This window comes from Vipera ursinii (assembly GCF_947247035.1).
Source record: "Vipera ursinii genome assembly, chromosome: 7".
Lineage (NCBI taxonomy): Eukaryota > Metazoa > Chordata > Lepidosauria > Squamata > Viperidae > Vipera > Vipera ursinii.
In genome coordinates, this window is record NC_139521.1 from 48,210,893 (window position 1) to 48,232,428 (window position 21,536).

Below are 21,536 nucleotides of genomic sequence, written 5' to 3' on the forward strand. Positions count from 1 at the left end.
AAAGGCCAAAACATGTAGCACTGTTCTTGCAGCTGTGCCTTAGTGGGTTGAACCTGACATATGAAGGAGAAAGAGGATTGCTACTGGCCCATGATTTCTCCCTGCTTTAAGGTTTGTGTTAGCTTAGAACTGCCCTTGATATAGCTTCTTCAAGTCTCTTCATTTAAGCCTCCAAAACCTGCCCAATACCTGCTTCCTGGCTTCTTCAATAATGTGACTCTTAATAAGGAGATTGGAAGATGATTCAACTATGGATCCACTTAATTCATATGAGAATTCATTTCAGAACAACCAGTGTTCACAATTAGCCCGAGACTTCACTCACAAGTTATAGTTGATCATTGCAGGAACAGATTTCAAAGCCAGAATTCACTTGAAAGGCTAGCCATCAAACCAAGAATTGGACGATGTTTTGAGTAGGAAAGAGATACTTCATTTTGTATATGGAACAAGGCTTAATGCAGTTACAAAAGCATCCAAACAAATCTCTGGAAGGAACAACAGTTCTGATCTGGAAATAGGGAGTATGTTTCAGATTAAAGAAGACCTGTGGGAATCACAAAGAATGGACCAATCCTGCATCAGTTTGTTAAGCCAAATAATAGGTTGAAAACTAAGCAAATAGTTATAAGGAGAAAGATAATTATATGCATTTAAAGATGTTTGTTAAATTTATTTGCCCCTGTGGGGCCACTCTGGGTGATTTGCAGATATTCTGCAGCATGCTTTTGTTATTAAAGCAATTGTAAATCTTACCTAATTTAGTATTAGGGAGATGTTTAATTCACACTGAGCAAAGATGTTGTTTGCCAAGATTTTCACAGTTTTTGTCAGGTATAGAGATGGGACTATTTCAAGCAAGAGCTACTGATTTTGACTAGAAGTAAAATGGGAACTGCTACTGTGGAGGATTTTGTCCTACTTGCTGGGGAGCTGGTTCATCATCAACAGTGAGGGGGAAAATTATTTGATCCCCTGCTGATTTTGTATGTTTTGCCCACTGACAAAGAAATGATCAGTCTATAATTTTAATGGCAGATTTATTTCGTTTGCCAACCGGGCCGGCAATACCTGCTGATACCATCAATCCATCTTGTTTTAGGTCTCTTTCATGGATATTTTTTATCAAGTGGGATCCATTCTAGGACTGCCTTGGTTCACCTGCCATCAATTCTTGCTATGTAACCACCCTATTTCCATTTCAGTTCTTTTGCTCTTGTAAAAGATGGATTTTGTTTTTTCTCTACCATGTACGGGTCTTTCTATCTTGTCTTGTAATGCCAAGCATGTGTCTTTCCACAGCTCTTTTCACCTCTCGTAGCTTTTGTATCAATTGTGAGGTTAGTGCCCACGTATCACTGGCAGGTAGCACACACTGATAGAAAACTTTTTAAGTGTAGTGGGAGGTTGTTCTTGAAAATTATGCTTAGCTTAACGAATACCTGCCAACCACATTTAACATGCTGTTTTCTTTGTTGTATCATCTTCCACTGAGATCTGTTAGCCAAAGTATATGTAGTGGTCTACAACATCTAGTTCTTCTCCATATTTTTTTTCTTTCTTTGATGAATTTATTACACATAACCTGGCTCTTTTTCAGGTTTATTTTTAAGCCAAATGGTTCTCCTGCTTTGTGCAACTCTTGTACGGTATGTGTCTGTAGCTCTTCTGGGTCTTGTGAGAAAAGAACATCATCTGCAAATCTTAAGTGATTTAAATAGGCTTCATTGATTTTTATTCCATCTTTTCCCCAGGCTAGTCCATGAAATACTTCTTCAAGGCAAGCTGAGAAAAGGAAAAGTGCTATTGTATCATCTCGTTCTATGTTGAATTCCACCTTAAGATCATTAAGGCAAATTGTTGCTATTTTTTCATATATTGATTGTGGTAAGTTTATATATAGTATATACACATGCACATAGATGGGGAAATTATCAAATTTGCAGGCGACACCAAGCTGGCAGGAATAGCCAACACTCTAGAAGATAGGCTTAAGATACAGGAGGATCTGGACACACTTGAACACTGGGCGCTATCTAACAAAATGAAATTCAATGGCGAAAAAAGTAAGGTTCTACATTTAGGCAAGAAAGACCAAATGTACATGTATGGTATAGGTCACGGGTATCAAACTCACCACGTCACATGATGTGTCGCGACCTATCGCAACTCTACATTGCTGGAAATGGGGTGGGCGTGGCTTTGGTATGATGAAACCAACCTGCAGGCCGGCAGTTTTACATCCCTGGTATAGGTGGTCGCTTGCTCAGTAGTAGCAACTGTGAGAGGGATCTTGGAGTCCTAGTTTACAATCACTTAAATATGAGCCAGCAGTGTGCTGCAGCTGCCAAAAAAGCCAACACAGTGCTAGGCTGCATTAACAGGGATAGAATCAAGATCAATGAAGTGTTAATACCACTTTATAATGCCTTGGTAAGGCCACACTTGGAATACTGCATCCAGTTTTGATCACCACAATGTAAAACAGATGTTGAAACTCTAAAATAGAGTACAGAGAAGAGCAACAAAGATTATTAGGGGACTAGAGGCTAAAACATAAGGAACGGTTGCTGGAATTGGGTATGTCTAGTTTAATGAAGAAAAGGTCTAGGGGTGGCACTATGGCAGTATTCCAATATCTCAGGGGCTGCCACATAGAAGAGGGAGTCAAGCTATTCTCCAAAGCACCTGAAGGCAGGACAAGAAGCAATGGATGGAAATTAATCAAGGAGAGAAGCAACTTAGAACTAAGGAGAAATTTCCCGACAGTTAGAACAATTCATCAGTGGAACATCCTGCCTCCAGAAGCTATGAATGCTCCAACACTAGAAGTTTTTAAGAAGAGACTGGACAGCCATTTGTCTGAAATGGTATAAGGTTTCCTGCCTGAAGAGAGGGTTGGACTAGAAGACCTCCAACGTCCCTTCCAACTTTTTTACGATTATGATTACTATTACTATTATTACTATTACTACTATTATTATTATATACACATTCAATAACAATATTTTTAATTTTCTATGACACATACTACCTTTTCAGCTTGATTACACAAAATTCACAAAATAAGTATGGATGTAATTTTGATCACAGAGATGAAAGTCAACAAATAGCTCAATATTACAATGAATTAAGGAACGCGGTGGCTCAGTGGGTTAAGACGCTGAACTTGTCAATCAGAAGGTCGGCAGTTTGGCGTGTTGAATCCCTAGTGCCGCGTAACAGAGTGAGCACCTGTTACACGTCCCAGCTTCTGCCAACCTAGCAGTTCGAAAGCACGTAAAAATGCAAGTAGAAAAATAGGGACCACTACGGTGGGAAGGTAACAGCGTTCCGTGCGCCTTTGGCGTCTAGTCATGCCAGACACATGACCACGGAGACGTCCTCGGACAAGCGCTGGCTCTTCGGCTTTGAAACGGAGATGAGCACCGGCCCCTAGAGTCGGAAACGACTAGCATGCATGTGCGGGGGAACCTTTACCTTTACCTTTTACAATGAATTAAAAGGTTTTGCTGCAAATGGTGCCTCCTCAAAAACTAAGAATCAGATAGCTACGCCTGCACTTAGATGTCATGGGAAACCATGTGTTAACCTTTGCCTGTTCATGAGTGAGGCCTAGAGCTTGCTTAGCTTGCTCAGCCTCCACAGATCTCATTAACCAAAGCAGAAAAAACTAACCAGCAACACATCTAGTCCATATCTTCACTGAGAATTCTTCCCTGTCTCATTTACCCACCCTAAATCTGTAGCTCAGAGTACACTATCTCCTCTCATAAATGCTTCTTTTCACCTATATTTTGCTAATTTTGGCAGTTTATTTCAATTAATCTTGACTGTGTTCTATTGTGATTCTTGAATTATAGTACAGTAAGTGGGCAACAATGCAATATAAAATCAACTTGGGTTTTAAACATTATGTTTTATTCATGTAGTTATTTCTAGCAAATTCTTCTAGTAATAGTACATGATTTTCTGTGGAAAAACTACAGTTTAATGTGGTACATAAAGTAACATATTCAGTACAATTGCAGTTAAAATATTAGTATTAATAAGCCTTCTACATAAAATTCAGTGGCAGGTTTAAATTAAAAATTAAAACAGGATTAAATCTATTATAAGCCCTTCTTAAAAACTGGAAAAAGAGTAAGGTTTTTATTTGGCATCTAAGAGCCAAATTGCTGAACCAGGTTTCTGTTTTGAAATTAATGGAAAACTAAAAATAAATTGTTCCAAAGTAGAAATAGCCACTTCTAAGTCTGAACACATGAGCTGAAGACAAAATAAAAGTAGGATTGTGCAACAACCTGTGATGTGTAAAATCAGAAAGTTTCCAACTGAAGCTAAATCATTACTTTCAGGCAGCCTTAAGTTTTTTCTTCCTAATCAGTGCCTTGGAAAAATTGGATAGGTAAGGTCTGGACTTCCCAAAATGAAGGTATTTCACAACTAAGGAGTCAGCAATTAAACCTTGGAATGCATACCAAGTATAGAATGCAAAGTAAGATAATGAAGTTTGAAGCAGTGAAAGCATCGGTAAAGCACAACATCAAGAAACAAGTGATTCAGGGTCAGCCTGTGGGTTCGGCAGTTGGGTTGGATGACTCAGAGGAGGAGGAGGAGGGGGTGTTGAAGAGCTTGCTGAGGGGATTGGACAGCTTGATGAGAGCCCCCAGCCAGGCCCCTCTCATCTGGTCACGACGCAGACCCAGCTGTGTGAGCCTGACAGCGTGGATGAAGATGACCCACAGATGGCCCTGTTCAAGGACGTCTGACGCAGGAGGCAGTCAATCAGGAGTAAACAGAGGAAGGCAATGGGGCACCTCGGAAGGAGGCATAGAGAGGCCACGCCCTGAACTGTATTTAAGGGGAATGTGTGGGAGGGCTGGTTTGCTGAAGGCAACCGCTTGGATAGTTCCTGTTTCATAGCTCCTGTTTCATGGTTGGTGTCTTGTCTTACTCTGTTTTATGTTAATAAATTTGGCAGGCTTTATTCCAGCCTCTTGCCGTTTGTAAAGGGGTTGTCCCTGCTTTTGCTGCAGGGCCGGTAGCAGGCTGGTACAGAATAACAACTTTCTTCATTCTTGAAATCTCAAACTTAAACTTTACAACCAAATACCAGTATAGAATAATATACAGTAATACAAAAAGTAAATAAATCTACGCTAAAGAGAAAACTTAGAAAATCAATCAAGTTATCATTAACAGTGCTACAGTAGGTAATAAAAATTAAAATAATAAATAAAGCTAAAACTATAAAAATATATAACAGGCAAAATAATCCTGTATAGAGAGATTATAGATAAGATCAAGATAAAATTAGAACCATTATAAAATTACCTTATATACAATAATACAGGTAGACCTCTAGTTACGAATGTAATGGAGCCTACCCATTCCATTCATAACTCGAGGATTCGTTGGAGTGAATCTCATACCTTGAACAAGAGCAATCCCTGCTTTCACCCACAAATTTACTAATCGAATGCACGGTTCATTAAGTGCACATGAGGTATCTCAGGGTGGGGAAGGCCATGGGACAGGGCCTAGGGATGGAACAGGCCTCCAAGGCCTCTCTGACCCACTAAGATACCACATGCTTCCCCCTCCCTTCCTCCCATGCCAAACTCATTTACATTGCAAAGATCTGTCTCCTCTGTGCCATGTTTCTTTGCCTTTGAGGGAGAGGAGATGGAAGCTCCTGGGCATGAAAAGTGTTTGTGGTGCCTGTCTCCTGCTCCACCCCCTCAACTCTTTTCTGCCACCACTGGAACACTTTTCATCTGGACGGAGACCTGATGGAGACTGGAAGCTTCATCTGCGTGCAAATGTGACGCTCAGAAATGGAGCAAGTCGCTCCATTTCTAAGCGTCACATTTGCACGCAGATGACGTTTCCAGTCTCCCCCTGGGCAAAAAGGGTTTGGGTACCTATGGGGTGCTTGGGAACAGAGCAATTCGCTCCATTTCCAAGCGTCTCATAGGTGCCCAAACACTTTTCACCCAGATGGAGAACTGATGGAGACTGGAAGCTTTATCTGCTTGCAAATGGGCACTTGGAAATGGAGCGATTTGTCCTTTTTCAAGTGCCCCATTTGCACACAAATGAAACTTCCAGTCTCCATCTGGGCTCCATCTGGGCGAGAGGTTTCTGGTGGTAATAGAAAGGAGTTGTGAAGGAGAAAGAGACAGGCGCCATAAACACTTTTCATGCTGAGAATGAAAGTTTCTGGAGTCCGTGATCTTGCAAGATTTCAGGCACCCATTCTCTGCCTGAACTCGTATGATATTACAGCACCCAGGAGCTTCTATCAACTCTCCTCCAAGGCAAAGGAGCCATGGCAGAGAGGAGACAGATCTTTGCAAGTTAAGTTAGTCCAGAGTGACAGGATGGGAGGGGGAAGCAGTTGTGGGGAGGGGGAAATAGAGTGAATGTTGCAGACCCTCTGCAGTCATTTGTAAGGGCGAACAACTGCCATGGTGCTTCAACATTCGTAATTTCAGGAATTGCTCATAAACACAAGGGGGTGCTTATTGCCTAACTTTGAACGGTCACTAAGTGAATGCTCATAATTCAGGGATTACCTGTGTACTAGACAATGCATAAAACAACGTAGTGCATAAAAGAAGTGAGTCTAAAAATTCTGGCAGAAAAACAGAAAGCATACATGTAAAACCATCCCTAAATATTCCAAAAAAAGTTATACAAAGGAGTTTGGGGCTGGAGCTCTCAGGAGAAAAACAGTGTTGGTAACATAATGGAGGAACCAGGATCTTGATCTGACATGCTGCAACCCAATTTTTTGCTACATTATACATTATGGTAGGGCTTTTGTAGGACAATAGGAAAGATGAGTAGAAATGCCTTGACAACTTAGGAAGCCCAATAGTAGTGTTGTGAAACCAGATATAGAGATATATAGTTTCACACCACTGCTATTGTGCTACCTAAGTTGTCAAGGCATATATGTAGTTTCTTTAATCTGTAAGCTACCTAGAGTTGTAGAGGAGTTGGGCAGCCTTGAAATCAAATAAGTAACTAAATATAGGTAGTACCCAACTTACATCCAATCAGTTAGTGACCATTCAAAGTTACAACAGACCTCCCTGGGATACTTACAACCTGGATTTGAAGTTCCAACAGCCCCCCCCCCACCACCACCACAATGACATGATCAGGTTCTTGTCATCCTGGCTGCATTTATGGCCATTTGTTGCATCCCACTGTCACATGACCACATTTTAGGAGAGTCAGCAAAATGTTCTGGCGTTTCATTTCAAAGATTAGCACTGATGTTTCAGCGAAACTGGCCCATAGCAAACCAGTAATTTGTTTAATGACCACCACAAAAATGGTCATAAAATTGGGGCAGTCACGTGGTTACCTGATTTATGACCATTACAAGTTATGATCCTAATGGGTAGGCTCCATTACAATTATGAGGACTTCTGTATCTGTAAATAGCTTCTATCTCCCTATCCCGACAAGAGCATAATTGTTCTGGATAGGCAATTTTTAAAAAATATCTTCCCTCTAGCACTGCTGAAGGAATAGTATCACATTGTTCCAGGTTCTTCTATGTTTCGATTAAAACAATTTTAAGTAATTTTAAGAAAGTAGTTCATAGGCTGATCTACTAGTAATTTAACAGCTCTGCCTAGATCAGCATATTATATTATATTATTTAATCAGGGCTGGTCTACTGGTAATTTAGAAGTTCTGCTTAGGTCAGCTTAATATATTATTAAATAAGAAATGTTGTAGGACCCAGCCCTTTTTAGTTGCTCTTGAAAAAAATACCATATGTTTGTAATTTGTTTACAAGAAACTCATCCTTTGAAACTTGACGTTATATGACAGTGTCAAAGGGGCCTCAGTAAGGAGACATGTTTCAACCAGAAGAAAAAAATAAGAGTCCGACTCTGGCATTACTTTCATCATACCTGATTCAAGGTAAGGACATATTAGAGACACAACATCATCTGAAGAAACACCTTGGAGAATCTTAACTAGACTCATAATTGGGGCACAGCTGGGAAATTACCCAGGTTGTGCTCTGTAGATGAGTTGAGACAAGATTTGGCTTGAAATAATTTAACAGCTGCTGGAAGCCAATGTCCCCCTCTTGTCCTGTAAAAATACAAGTTGGCTTTTAGTGCCATGTGCCCTTCAATTACCTCAAGCTAAAGTACCATCCTCAAGTACTTAAAGCATGAAATCTGTACAATACAAATCTGGTTGATATGCCAGGAATAGTTTTTAGTCCTTCTGACAAACACCACAGTTTTAGTTTTGGAGTAATTAATCTCCAATTGGTAATCTTTGCACTATTAAGCAAGGAATCATAGTGCTCTCTTAAGCTTAATGGGGGAGCTAAAAAGTATGCCAGCATTGTTAAAATCAAAATAATCCAGTGGGTTACATTCTACCTTTCTTTAGTAATTTAATACTGTGATTTTTATGTGCTGCCCAATTTTCTGTTTACAGATCACATTAAATGATGACTTGGTAGAGTGGTTTATTGAATAAGATGTCATCAAATCATAAGCCATGGGATACAAACTACAATGGTTACACCATGGTGTACAAGCTACAATATAGTTATTGGATTCACTCTATAAATGGCATCACTCCAGAAATATAGCACAATTTTGCCTGTTCAACTGTTGTCTGAGAAGTAATTTATTCCTAGCTCCACTCTTGGACAGCCCAAAATGTTGCAAATCCAGTTTCCCAGCTGAATCACTGGAGCGCTGCAGAGTGTGGAGATTTGGCTGTTTTCATATTTGTATAATTTTCTGTTTCACAGCTTGTGGCTTCTGTTTTTCCCAAGTAGAAGTTTGCTATATGACAGCATGGTGAAAATTTACCAGTAGTGAAACATTTCACCAACTTTTAAATTGTGTGGAAAACAATGGTGCCATGGCAACTTTCTTCTATTTTTAGCAACCACAATGATTTTGACAAATTATCAGACAAATGAGAGAATGTGTAGGAGAACTAATTGTTTGCAAATGTTCTCCTAAGGTTGAGAACAATCGTAAAGTCAGTTTTGAAATGTTTTGGAGAGATGGGTGCATAACAATGGTGGCAATGCGAAAGGGATGTTGCAGTATGAAAAATAAAACAGACATATTGACTATTGGAACTTGTCCACTGTACACAACAATAACCAGTTTAACTAGTACTAAGAATTTCTACCTTGTGTCTTATTTATCTCCTTGATAGTCTTGACGAAAATAGCCCTTCTATTTTTCAGAGTTTTTAGTTCTATCTTTCACAGGTGCCTCCCACAACATTTATTACCCACATGCATAAATCAGGCAGCTCAGAGTTAAAGAAAGAGTTAGATTTATTTTATTATTTCCTCCTGTTTTTTAAAAAATAATTTAAATAGTTTCCAAATCATGAGATAGGATTCAGTTAAAAGATGGTTAGAACCGAGGTTAAGTTGTCCAAAGGAAACAGACCTACAAAAGAGGAGGAGGTGTGTTATGTATGCAGGCATCTGCATAGCAACAGCCATCAGGGGGCGTTGGCCTGGACAGTTTCGGCGGGAAACCTAGGGCCAACCCCATTGGCTGTTAGCTTACCTGGCCAGGTATATAAGGAGGCCAGGTAGCCCTCATTCCTCAGTTCACTTCCCCTTTCAATAAAGAGCTGAACTCACACACCGGCTGGCGTCTCTCTTGCGTCGGACCCACTACACAATAGTGGCGACGAGGATGGGATTGCTGCCGACCAAGAGCTGAAGTCACTGGGGAAACGCTCTGCGAGCTGAAGGGAAAGGCATTTTTCCTTCTTCCCCCCACGACCGCCAGCCGAACCGGCAACGCCAAGCACCACATCCACGACCAACTGCCGCCATGGCTAGAGCCGGACAACCCCGCGAATTTGAGACCCGCCGCCCCGAAACCTGGACCCGTTACCTGGCTCACGTTGAACTGTACATGCGGTTCAATCAGATATCGGAGGACGGTGCAAAGGCGGCCGCCCTGCTCTGCCTTGGGGGACCAGCGCTGCTGGAAGTCGCCGCGAACCTGTTCCCCCAGGAGGCCATCAACAACGTCGCGTACCGAGACCTCGTGGCCAGGCTCAACGCACATTTCAGGCCCCGGCGCTCCAAGGTGGCCACACGGTCACAATTCAAGAAAAGGGACCAGCGCCCCAACGAAACCGGCGCCGACTTCCTCGCCGCCCTACAGGAAGCTGCTGTCGCTTGCAGGTTCACAAATTTGGAGGAGCGACTACGGGACTGGCTGATTTGCGGCCTACGCAACAGGCGGTTGCAGGAGCGCCTGTTCGAAAGAGAGGAGGTCTCTCTCCAGGAAGCCGAGGACGCCATCCTAGCCCACGAAGCGGCCTGCGGGGCCGCCCAAGCCTGCCAGGGAACCCAGCCCGGCAACCAGGCAACCAGCGACCACCGGCAAGGGGCCACAGAGGAGGACGACCTGAGCATCGACCTCCTCCAGCGGAAGTCGACCCCCGACCAGCGAGCCAGACGCCCAGACAGGCCCAGGCCTCCCAGCAACACTGCCGTTCCCCAGAGGTGCGCAGGGTGTGGTGGGAACCACATGCACAGCCTCTGCAAGTTCTGGTCCGCCACGTGCCGGGCCTGCAAGAAAACAGGCCACATAGCCACCGTCTGCCGTAGCCGCCGCCCCCGAGAGGAGATCCACGAGCTGCAGCCGGAGGAACCGCCATTCGAAGGTACTGGGGCCCCCACCAAAACAAAAATTGGCTATGTCGAGAGCCGGCTGGCCATTAACCACACGGGTAGCCGCCGGCTGCTCAAACCCAAAATTAGATTAACAATCCGTTTGCAAGGTGTCCCTTGCAGCATGGAGCTTGACTCCGGATCAGCGGTCTCAATTATTTCGGACGAGACCCTTAACCACATAATTAGCCGGAGCAAGCAACGGATTAAATTACGGCCTACTAAATTAACCCTGACCGATTTTCAGAATTCGCCGGTCAAGGTGAAAGGGGAGGCCACCATTTCAGTGGGGTTTAAGGGTCGCGAAGGGCACCTGGACGTTGTAGTGGTAGAGGGCCGCAGAGCCAGCCTGGTCGGGCTGGACTGGTTTGAGGCCCTGGGAATCTCAGTATCCGGGATCCATCGGATCCAGGGGGACTCCGTTGAGGCCGTTTGCCGGGAGTTCGCCGACGTCTTCGACGGGTCATTAGGCAAGTACACCGGGGCCCCCATATCGTTCGAGTTTAACTCGAACGTCTCCCCCATTAGGGTCTGGCCGCGGTGAGTCCCGTTTGCGCTCAAACACAAAATCGAGCGCGAACTAGACAAGTTGGTGGCCCAGGGAATCTTAGAGCCTGTAGATGGAGGGGAGTGGGAAACCCCCATCATGACCCCCCTCAAATCCAACGGGGAAATAAGGATCTGCGCCGACTATAAGTGCTCGGTGAACCGTGCCCTAAACCCGCACGCTTACCCGGTTCCCGCGGTCAGCCACGTTCTCGCTTTCCTCCAAGGCGGCACCATTTTTGCAAGGCTCGATCTTGCACAGGCGTACCAGCAACTCACGGTCACTAGGGAAACAGCTGACATCCAAACCATAGTAACCCATAGGGGGGCGTTCCAGGTGAACAGGCTGCAGTTTGGAGTCAGTGTTGCTCCCGGCATTTTCCAGGAGGTTATGGAAAAGACACTCAAGGGCATTCCAGGAGTCTGCTCCTATTTTGATGACATCCTGATCGCAGGAGCATCAGCAGAGGAACTGGCAGGGAGGCTTAGGGAAGTGCTGGCAAGGCTGCGCACAGCTGGCCTCAAACTCAAAAAGGAAAAATGCAGCATAGGCGTTCCTTCCACAGAATTTTTGGGGTTCAGAGTAGATGCCAGGGGAATCCACCCCACAGAATCCAAGGTGAGGGCCATCAAACTAGCACCCACACCCAAGAACAAAGCAGAGCTTCAGGCATTCCTGGGTCTGCTGAATTTCTACCATACATTCCTCCCACACAAGGCAGCCATCGCTGAACCGCTCCACAGGCTGCTAGACAAACAGGCAACATGGGCCTGGACGGCCACCCATGATCAGAGCTTCAAGGCCCTGAAGGCATTGCTGTCGGACAAGTCCACAGTAACCCATTTCATCGAGTCCAAGCCCATTTGTATCGCCTGCGATGCATCCCCTTATGGTGTGGGCGCTGTCCTAAGCCACCTTGAGCCCAATGGGGCACAAGTCCCCATAGCATACTATTCTAGGACACTGTCTGGAGCAGAAAGAAACTACGCCCAAATAGACAAAGAAGCCCTGGCAATCGTGGCAGGAATCAAGAAATTCCACGATTACTTATATGGCAGGGAGTTCACTGTCTTCACGGACCACAAACCACTCCTGGGCCTGTTCACCACAGACAGGCAAACCGCCCAGATTCTGTCCCCCAGGATGCTCCGGTGGTCCATCTTCCTTGCAGCATACAATTGCAAGCTGGTACACAAGCCAGGGAAGGAGATGGGCCACGCAGACGGTCTAAGTAGGCTCCCCCTAGACACACACGACCCAGACCCAGCACCAGCCACACAGATCCTAGCACTGCAGGAACTACCCGAGTGCCCAGTTCTTGCCAAGGACATTGCCAGCCACACAGCCACAGACAACATCATGGGCAGGGTGCACTCATGGGTTTGCACAGGGTGGCAGGACAAATCCCCGGGACCAGAGTTTCAGGCCTATTTCATTAGACGCGATGAAATCTCCACACACAAAGGGTGCCTCCTTTGGGGTAGCAGGGTCATCATTCCACCCGCACTACGCGCCAGGGTATTGGACTCCTTACACGAAGGGCACCCGGGGGTGGTCAGGATGAAGGCACTGGCTAGGAGCTACCTCTGGTGGCCCGGGTTGGACAAGGAGGTTGAGGATCGGGTCAAGGCCTGTTATACGTGCCAGAGATCCAGGCCAGAAGTGCCACATGCACCAGTACACCGGTGGGAGGCCACACACACGCCATGGTCCCGCATTCACATTGACTATGCGGGGCCATTCCAGGGTCAACTATTTTTAGTAGTGGTGGACAGTCACTCCAAGTGGTTAGAGGTAGTCCCTGTCCCCAACATGACCTCGGGGAGGACAATCCAGGTGCTCAGAGCTCTCTTTGCCACACACAGCCTCCCCGACGTAATTGTGTCTGATAATGGGCCTCAGTTTACTGCTGCTGATTTCCAGGCGTTCTTGAAGGCGAACTGGATTAGGCACGCCACCTCTACACCTTTCCATCCATCTACCAACGGGCAGGCCGAACGGATGGTAAGGACGACCAAAGACGCACTCCGGCGCATCATCAGCGGGGACTGGCACCACAGACTGGCCAAATTTTTACTAGCCCAACACACAACACCATGCGTGGCTACCGGCAAGAGCCCAGCAAAACTGCGATGGGGACGGCGCCTCATCACCAAGCTGGACAGCCTACACCCAGACCGGGTAGCAGCCGAAACCGGTAGGGCAACATCACCATCATCACCATCATCACCATCACCACCAGCATCACGACCATCACCATTGCCATCATCACCCACACACACGGTCCTCAACCTGGGGGACCTGGTCTGGGCAAGGAACTATGGGGCTGGACATCCTTGGGTTCCGGGGACAGTGGTCGGGAAAACAGGACCCCTTTCATACATTGTAGGGGTGGAGGGGGACAGACGCATAAGGAGACACATCGATCAGCTCAGAGGAAGAGTCCCTGAGCATGTCACACACGCCCCTGAGCGCATCACACACGTCCCTGAACTCAACGGGTCCTCCTGTGATCAACAGGAGGACCACACTCCAGGAGGGGTCAACCCAGCTGAGGACGTCACAGGGCAGGGACCAGAGGAGGAGGACTTCCTGATGCCGGCTCCTTGCAGCCCTGCACAAAGGCCTCAGGAACCCACGGTCCAAGCCCAGGGGCCAAGCACACCCAGACGATCCACCCATCCACACAGGACACCAGCCTACCTGTCGGACTATGTGTGCAAGTGACCCTCACACAAGGACACCACTGTTTTTTTATATATATACTCATAGTTATAGTAGTTGCATGTTGTTGTTGTTATGTGGGTCTTCTCTAAGGGGGGAGGGGTGTTATGTATGCAGGCATCTGCATAGCAACAGCCATCAGGGGGCGTTGGCCTGGACAGTTTCGGCGGGAAACCTAGGGCCAACCCCATTGGCTGTTAGCTTACCTGGCCAGGTATATAAGGAGGCCAGGTAGCCCTCATTCCTCAGTTCACTTCCCCTTTCAATAAAGAGCTGAACTCACACACCGGCTGGCGTCTCTCTTGCGTCGGACCCACTACACAATAAGGTGTGTATTATATGTAAGAAATCATTGTACCTCCACTGAAATGTACAAAACCAAGAATGAAAGCCTTCTTGAATGCATTTGAATTAATATGAAAGGAAAAAAGAATCATATTGCCATAGGTATACTACAGGCCACCCAACCAAACAGAGGAAAAAATCTTTTTGTTAATCAATTAGCTAAGGTATGCAATAAACACACCATAGTAGTAATGGTGGGCTTTAACTAATCTGACGTCAACTGGGGGACAAACTCTGCAGCAAGAGGGAGATCAAGTAGGTTCCTGATGAGTCTAGCTGACAACTTTGCCATCCAAAAGGTCGAGGAGGGATCTAGAAGGTCAGCTTTACTGGATTAATTCTTACTGACAGAAATGAAGTGATAGAGGGAGTTGAAGTTGCAGGAACTTTGGTGGAGAGTGATCATGTCATACTGGAATTCAACGTAATGCAGACACAAGTAATAAAAAATCAAACTACTGTGTTAAATTTTAAGAGAGCTCACTGCAACAAACTAAGAGAAAGTTTAGGAATGATTCATTGGATGAAAATCTCAAAGGGGAAAACAACTCAAGATGTTTGGGAAATTCTGAAAAATGAAATTACTGAAGCCCACTCTAACACAATACCATAGAGATAAAACCAGCATGGTTGCATAAAGAACTTTCTGAGAAACAGAGAGAGGAAAGGGAAAAGTATAAAAAATGGAAAGAGGGACACATAACTAAAACAGAATACTATCAGCAAGCAGTCTGAATCTGCAAGGATGGAGTTAGGAAAGCTAATGCTTAGAATTAACTAAGATTTGCAACAAATATCAAAAAGAATTTTAAAAATGTTTCTTTCAGTATGTAGAAACAAGAAAAAAGTCAAGGAAACAATTAATCCACTAGTGGGAGAAGATGGCAAGGAGATGACTTGGTAGCAGGGAGAAAGCATAACTGCTTAATTCATTCTTTGCATCTGTCTTTAGGCAAAAGGAAAAAATAGTCCAACCTATCAAAAACAGCACTGCACAAGACAGAACAGAAATGCAAATCAAAATAGGCAAGAAAATGAAGTGTTGGCTATTCCTGCCAGCTTGGTGTCGTCTGCAAATTTGATGAGTTCCCCATCTATCCCCTCATCCAAATCGTTAATGAAGATGTTAAAGAGCACTGGGCCCAGAACAGAGTCCTGGGGCACCCCACTACATACTTCCCTCCATGTAGATGCGGTTCCATTGAGGACCACACGCTGAGTACAGCTGGTCAGCCAGCTACGAATCCATCTGGTGGTGATTCTGTCTAACCCACATTTTTCTATCTTATCAAGTAGAAGGTTGTGATCTACTTTATCAAATGCCTTACTGAAGTCCAAGTAAATTATATCCACAGCATTCTTCTGATCAACTAATTTTGTCACTTGGTCAAGTAATGCAATAAGATTTGTCTGGCATGACCTGTTTTTGACAAACCCATGTTGGCTTTTAGTAATGACTTTGTTTGCCTCTAGGTGCTCACTGATTCGTTGTTTGATTATCTTTTCCAGAATCTTCCCAGGTATTGAGGTCAGGCTGATAGGTCTGTAGTTTCCTGAATTTATTTTTTTCCCTTTTTTGAAGATGGGAACTCAGGCAAGCGCTGGCTCTTCGGCTTTGAAACGGAGATGAGCACTGGCCCCTAGAGTTGGAAACGACTAGCACACATGTGCGGGGGAACCTTTACCTTTTATATAATGGTGACTTGTAAAAAGAAGAAACAATCCAAATCACTTTGTCACGAACACTATGTTACAAATGAAAGGAACAAAAATATAAAGATATAGTATCAAGCCAGTTGGGCTTATACTATAGGAAATAAGCAGTCCCTCAAATAACCAGGCCATTTGCCATTTAAGGGCTTTGCCTTTATTGTTATAACCAGCACCACATTTAGCATAATCAGTGCAGTAGTAGTACATAGTAGTCAAGCTAGGAGGTGATTAGGGCATGAGTGACTGTACAAAGGCTTACTAATCTAGGAGGAAATGCAACTCACACGCCAAATGAAGATGTCAAAGGCCTTCCTGGCCAGACATCCTCATCAAGCAGGAGCTATGAGTCCAAGACAACCCAGATTTTTCCAGATGCAAGTAGCCCTGCAAATTCTCACTTTTAGCAGGGCTAAAAGTGGCACTATTGATTCCCCCTTCTTTTGAGCCAGTGTGCAAAGTGCATGACTGCTTCTGTTTTTCTTGACCAACTTATTTGATCCTCAACAGCTTGTTTGTGCCCAGGAACTATAATGCTGGTGGAGAACTGAGTGCCTCAAAGTGCTAATGTTGCAAAAAAACCCCAAAGAAACATTACTATAATATTATATAAGGATACGAAGAAGTAGGAAAAAATCATGGACAACTCTTTAAAAGCTCCTATGTCATCTAATTAGGATGCTCCAGAATTGATTTGAACTGGCACAAAGTTCTCATATGGAGGTGCTTTAAATTAAAATATTAATCAAATACTTGCAAAATACTTTCTGTATTTCCCCTTCCTTTTATTTTTGTTCCCTTTTTTGTTTTTCTTCTTTTTTTAATAGTAAGGTCTTTGGCTCAAGGACTTGTCCACCTTACCTTTTATAACACTAGCATTGTACCCTCTAAAATTTTAGCTAAAACAAATCATATAGCAAAGCTCTTCAGGGAAACAATGGCTATGCTGGATTGATTTTATTCAGATCCTAATAATGTTTTTACCTTTCCAATTCTGGGAAAGATAAATTTTGCGTATTGCTGCTTCAGCTATGCAATGGTTCAGTTTGCTTTTTTTGAGCAAAGAGGTACATAATGGTCTTCTAAAAGTCAATTAAAATACAATTAGGTACCCATGAGTATTTAAACAAATGTCTTTCTTTCTTTACATTTTTACTTTTTGCCAGACCATTTGAAACTAAATTATCCATTATAGTAGTTCATTTTGGCTGTTTTGCCAAAATTCTAAGAAATCTTTACTAACTACAACAAGCCTGAAAATTCTGCATCTGTGTCATTTCTAAAGGTTGTAGTGAAATTCTTTAGATGAGCTTTCTTCAGCCTGGTGCACATAGTATTTTGAATTGCAGTTCTTCCAAGTGGATATGCTAAACTCCAGATGTTCCTGAAATTTCAGTAAATTTCCAGTAACATGACTAATGGCTTCACTGAATGGGAAATATATGGGTTGTAAGCCATCATAACTGGAAAATAGCCAGCTGGCAAGTGACACTTTTCATCAAATACTCTCCCATTTAAAAAATGTACCAGGATGCACATTCACACCATTTCAGAGCTGTTTATAGCATGAAATTCTCTTTCCCTTGAAGCTGTAGAAAACTCCAGGGTTACTCTTATGTAGCTATTTCTTTACATAAACTCTCATTTTCTTTATACTTTAAAAATATCTCAATCTATTTCCGAGAAAAAAGTAACTTGAATCAGTTAACAAAAGTATACACACAACAAATATTGAAAAATATATCAAAACAAAATAATTAAATTCCATGTTCATTTAATATCCATTAAAGCCAGAATCTTTTAAAAGTTCAGAAACTTAAAGAGAAAACTTTTCAATCCAGCCTTTTTTACAGAATTCTCCAGCAAAAATAAAATGAGTAGCAATCCATGTATGCTGCTTATAGCTCCTTAAAGACAAAGCATAGAAAAAGGTAAAATATAGTTGAGTGCAACAAAATCAGGCTGTTTTCTTACCAGCTATATAGAGGTGTCTTGCCATTGCTGGGCATTGTCACCCGCTGACACTATTGGAGCAAACATAGGGTATAAGTGTAAGAAATAATAAATAAATAAAACCACACCATCCTGTTACTATAATGTTCATTTAAGGAAGAAGTAAACAGAATTGATTGCCAACATTCAGAGGCTCTCAAGAAATAAATTTCTCACCATAAGAACCAACTCAGCAAAATCCCCACTGCTGGTTGCTAGTCACATACCTCAAGGATGCACTGGATCTTACCAAGAATTCACACAGGTAGAGATTAACCTATGCAAAAAAGCAGGTCGCAAGCCAGTTAAGGTCTTCAAACAATGGTGAGAAACCCTACCTGCAAACCACATGCAGCCTGAGGTAAAAATGCTTTGTGCTATAATGTGAGAGCAAATAGGTTGGTCAATTAAATATTTGGCCTTGTATTCAGATTCCTAGGTCATGACTAACCATTTTTGTTGCTGCTGTTTAGCTATGGTGTTGATTTACATGATGTTTCTTAAATTTTCAGATAAACTCAAAGTTTAGAAAGTAGACTGAAATTTAATTTGTCAACTACCTAATCTTTCCTCTTTCAAGGTTTGCACGATACTGGTCTCAGCCTATTCATACTGATAAGTCATCTATTCAGAAAATCATTTTATCATTGACAAATTCCATTTAGGACATTTTCTGTTTGATCGATTAATAGCCAGCAAACATCTTCATTGCCTGAGACAGTTCACTGTCCTGTAGCAATAGTAGTTTGCAAACCAGTATATTGATCAAAAGTGACCATGCTTTATAAAACGCTGGTATTTCATTGTGTCACTATGATTTCTAATCATGAAGGTCAGCACTGTGGCATAGAATTTATCAGTTATGCACTTGGCATGTTGCTAGAGTTAAATGAATATCAAATTTCATGAAGGTCTTTATTTAGAATTCAGAACTCATAAATTATTTGCAGATCTGGCAGGAATAGCAACCACTGTGTTGTTATAGGAGGCTAGATCAGATGGCAGTCAACTTTCTGGTAAATCTGTGTTCTGTGTCTGGTTATGTTGCATATTATAGTCATTTAGAAAATGGAAAATCCTTTCCTTCCACAGTTTTATGCAAGAGCCCCCACAGTATTTTGAAATTTTCAGATGTGCTCCAACTGAAAAAAGTTGCAGTCACCTGTAATAAACTAAGGTTGGACTCAGGGCTTTTTTTCTCATAGAACGCTCAGAACGGTGTTCCGGCACCTTTTCTTTGCAAAAAACAACAACAACCCAGCTCCCTTATTGGTTTTCCTAAGCCTATTGCAGGGCTAGCAATCTTGGCTCTTTTTTATGACTCGTGGACTTCAACTCCCAGAAATCCTGAGCCAGCCATGCTGAGGGGAAAGGGAGAGGTTTCCAAGCTGAGCCATGCTGGCTCAGGAATTCTGGGAGTTGAAGTCCACGAGTCATAAAAGAGCCTGCACTAGAGGAGGACATTACAATTATTTACAGGATTACTTCTTTAGGAACTAAACTTAGAATCTAAAACAGCTAATTCAGAAAAGCCAACAGGAAAGAACCTCACATTTTTCATCTGCTTCTGTCTTTTGGAAGGTAAAATTAGATAACAAAATAATCTATTTCTTATGTTAACATCTCTGCAATGAAATCAATAAAGGTAACAGGAAAGAAATGAGAAACATTTTTCTCAATGTAATATGTCTAATTTAGCTGATTCTAGAAAAAAAATAGTATCTTTTGTACACTCTTGAAAACTATTTTGAATCTAAACAATTCTCAAGAATGAAATATTCTTAATTTGGACTTTACTTTTACTGTTTGGACTGTTGTGTGTTTTGAAAAATAGATTATTTAGAATCTAGTTATGTTGCCCTTCAGTCTTTAAATAATTAACCTAGTATATACATAACAATATATGATGTTTTCCCTGGTGAGCTTAACATCAATAACAACATTTATTAAAAAGGCTAAAATAATTTCTGGGGGGTATTATCTGTATAGTAAAATTTTGGACAAGCAGTGATCATGTTACATATGTGCATAAGCATAGTCAGTAGCATATGCCTTTTTAAAAATATCAAACATGCAAAGAAACAAAAATAAGTCCAAAATATCTGTATTGCACCCAGAAATGCCAACTTTGCAAACAATATTTCTCATCCATAACTATGGCACCCTAAGGATACCTGCATACATGCAAATGTTTCTTTGGGATCAGTAACGCAACAGGGATTGCTTTTTCCTTCCAGTAACATATACCTAAAACCAGTTTATTGCATTTCGCAATTGTACTAAAAAAAATCTCGTTCATTTAATTTGAAATCAAGTGAAAAATTGATTTAAATTATTTTATTAAAAGAAATTAATGGCAATTCTTTTATAAAAAGTTGCCTCAAACAAAATGAGTTTGACATGCCTGCTCTAGATAGTTGAATGCTCCAAAATAAATTCTAGACCAGGCCTGTACATGCAGCCTACCAAGCACCCTTGGACAGAGCACAGACTTTTTTTAAAGTAATAAAATCACCACCACTGCCCTGAAAGTCATGTTGCCTAGAGCGCCTGTTTCTCGTCCCAGCTTCTGCCAACCTAGCAGTTCAGAAGCACGTAAAAAAATGCAAGTAGAAAAATAGGGACCACTACGGTGGGAAGGTAACAGCGTTCTGTGCGCCTTTGGTGTCTAGTCATGCCAGCCACATGACCATGGAGACGTCCTTGGACAAGCACTGGCTCTTCGGCTTTGAAACGGAGATGAGCACCGGCCCCTAGAGTCGGAAATGACTAGCACGCATGTGCGGGGGAAACTTTAGCTTTTACTATATATGTAGTATCAATTGGTTATGCGAAGAGAATAGAAAAACATCTGGCTATACTGCATCTATCTCATAACTGCCCGTTACTAGTACATATTACAACTGGAGATATTTTTTCATATTTTTCATTTCCTTCTCTATTTCTTTTCTTTTTTTCAATGATACCTTTTTCAAGTGTTAGCTGTTCTTTATAAAGATCTGAAATTGCATTGCTTAATTCACCTGGAGAGGTGTAACATATAAATAGGGTGAGTCAAAGTCACAACTTCCATGGGGAACTGATATCACAAAGTGAATGAGATTACATCACAATGGGGCTCAGAAATTCCTGTCCATTTCATTGAAGGCACAATGGGAATCAATCTACCTCATGGAGATTTTGTAAAGATGAATGAATCAAGTATCTGCACAAGTGAATATCAGCACTAGAAAAAAGGTATAACTGAAACTTGAGGATTTGAAACACAATTTATATTTACATTTATAGATGTTAAAAAATCATAAACAACTGTCTGGGAGATTTTTAAGTATGTTTAATTTCATTTAACTCAACGTAAAGCTAAGTTGAGACATTGGAAACAAATGAGGGTTTTTGAAAATATGTGTGACGTTTCTTGCTTGTTTTAAGGAAATAAAATTCATCCAGTACTAAAAATTGATTGATTTCATTTCCCTCTCTTCTCTCCTATACATCTTTCTCAAG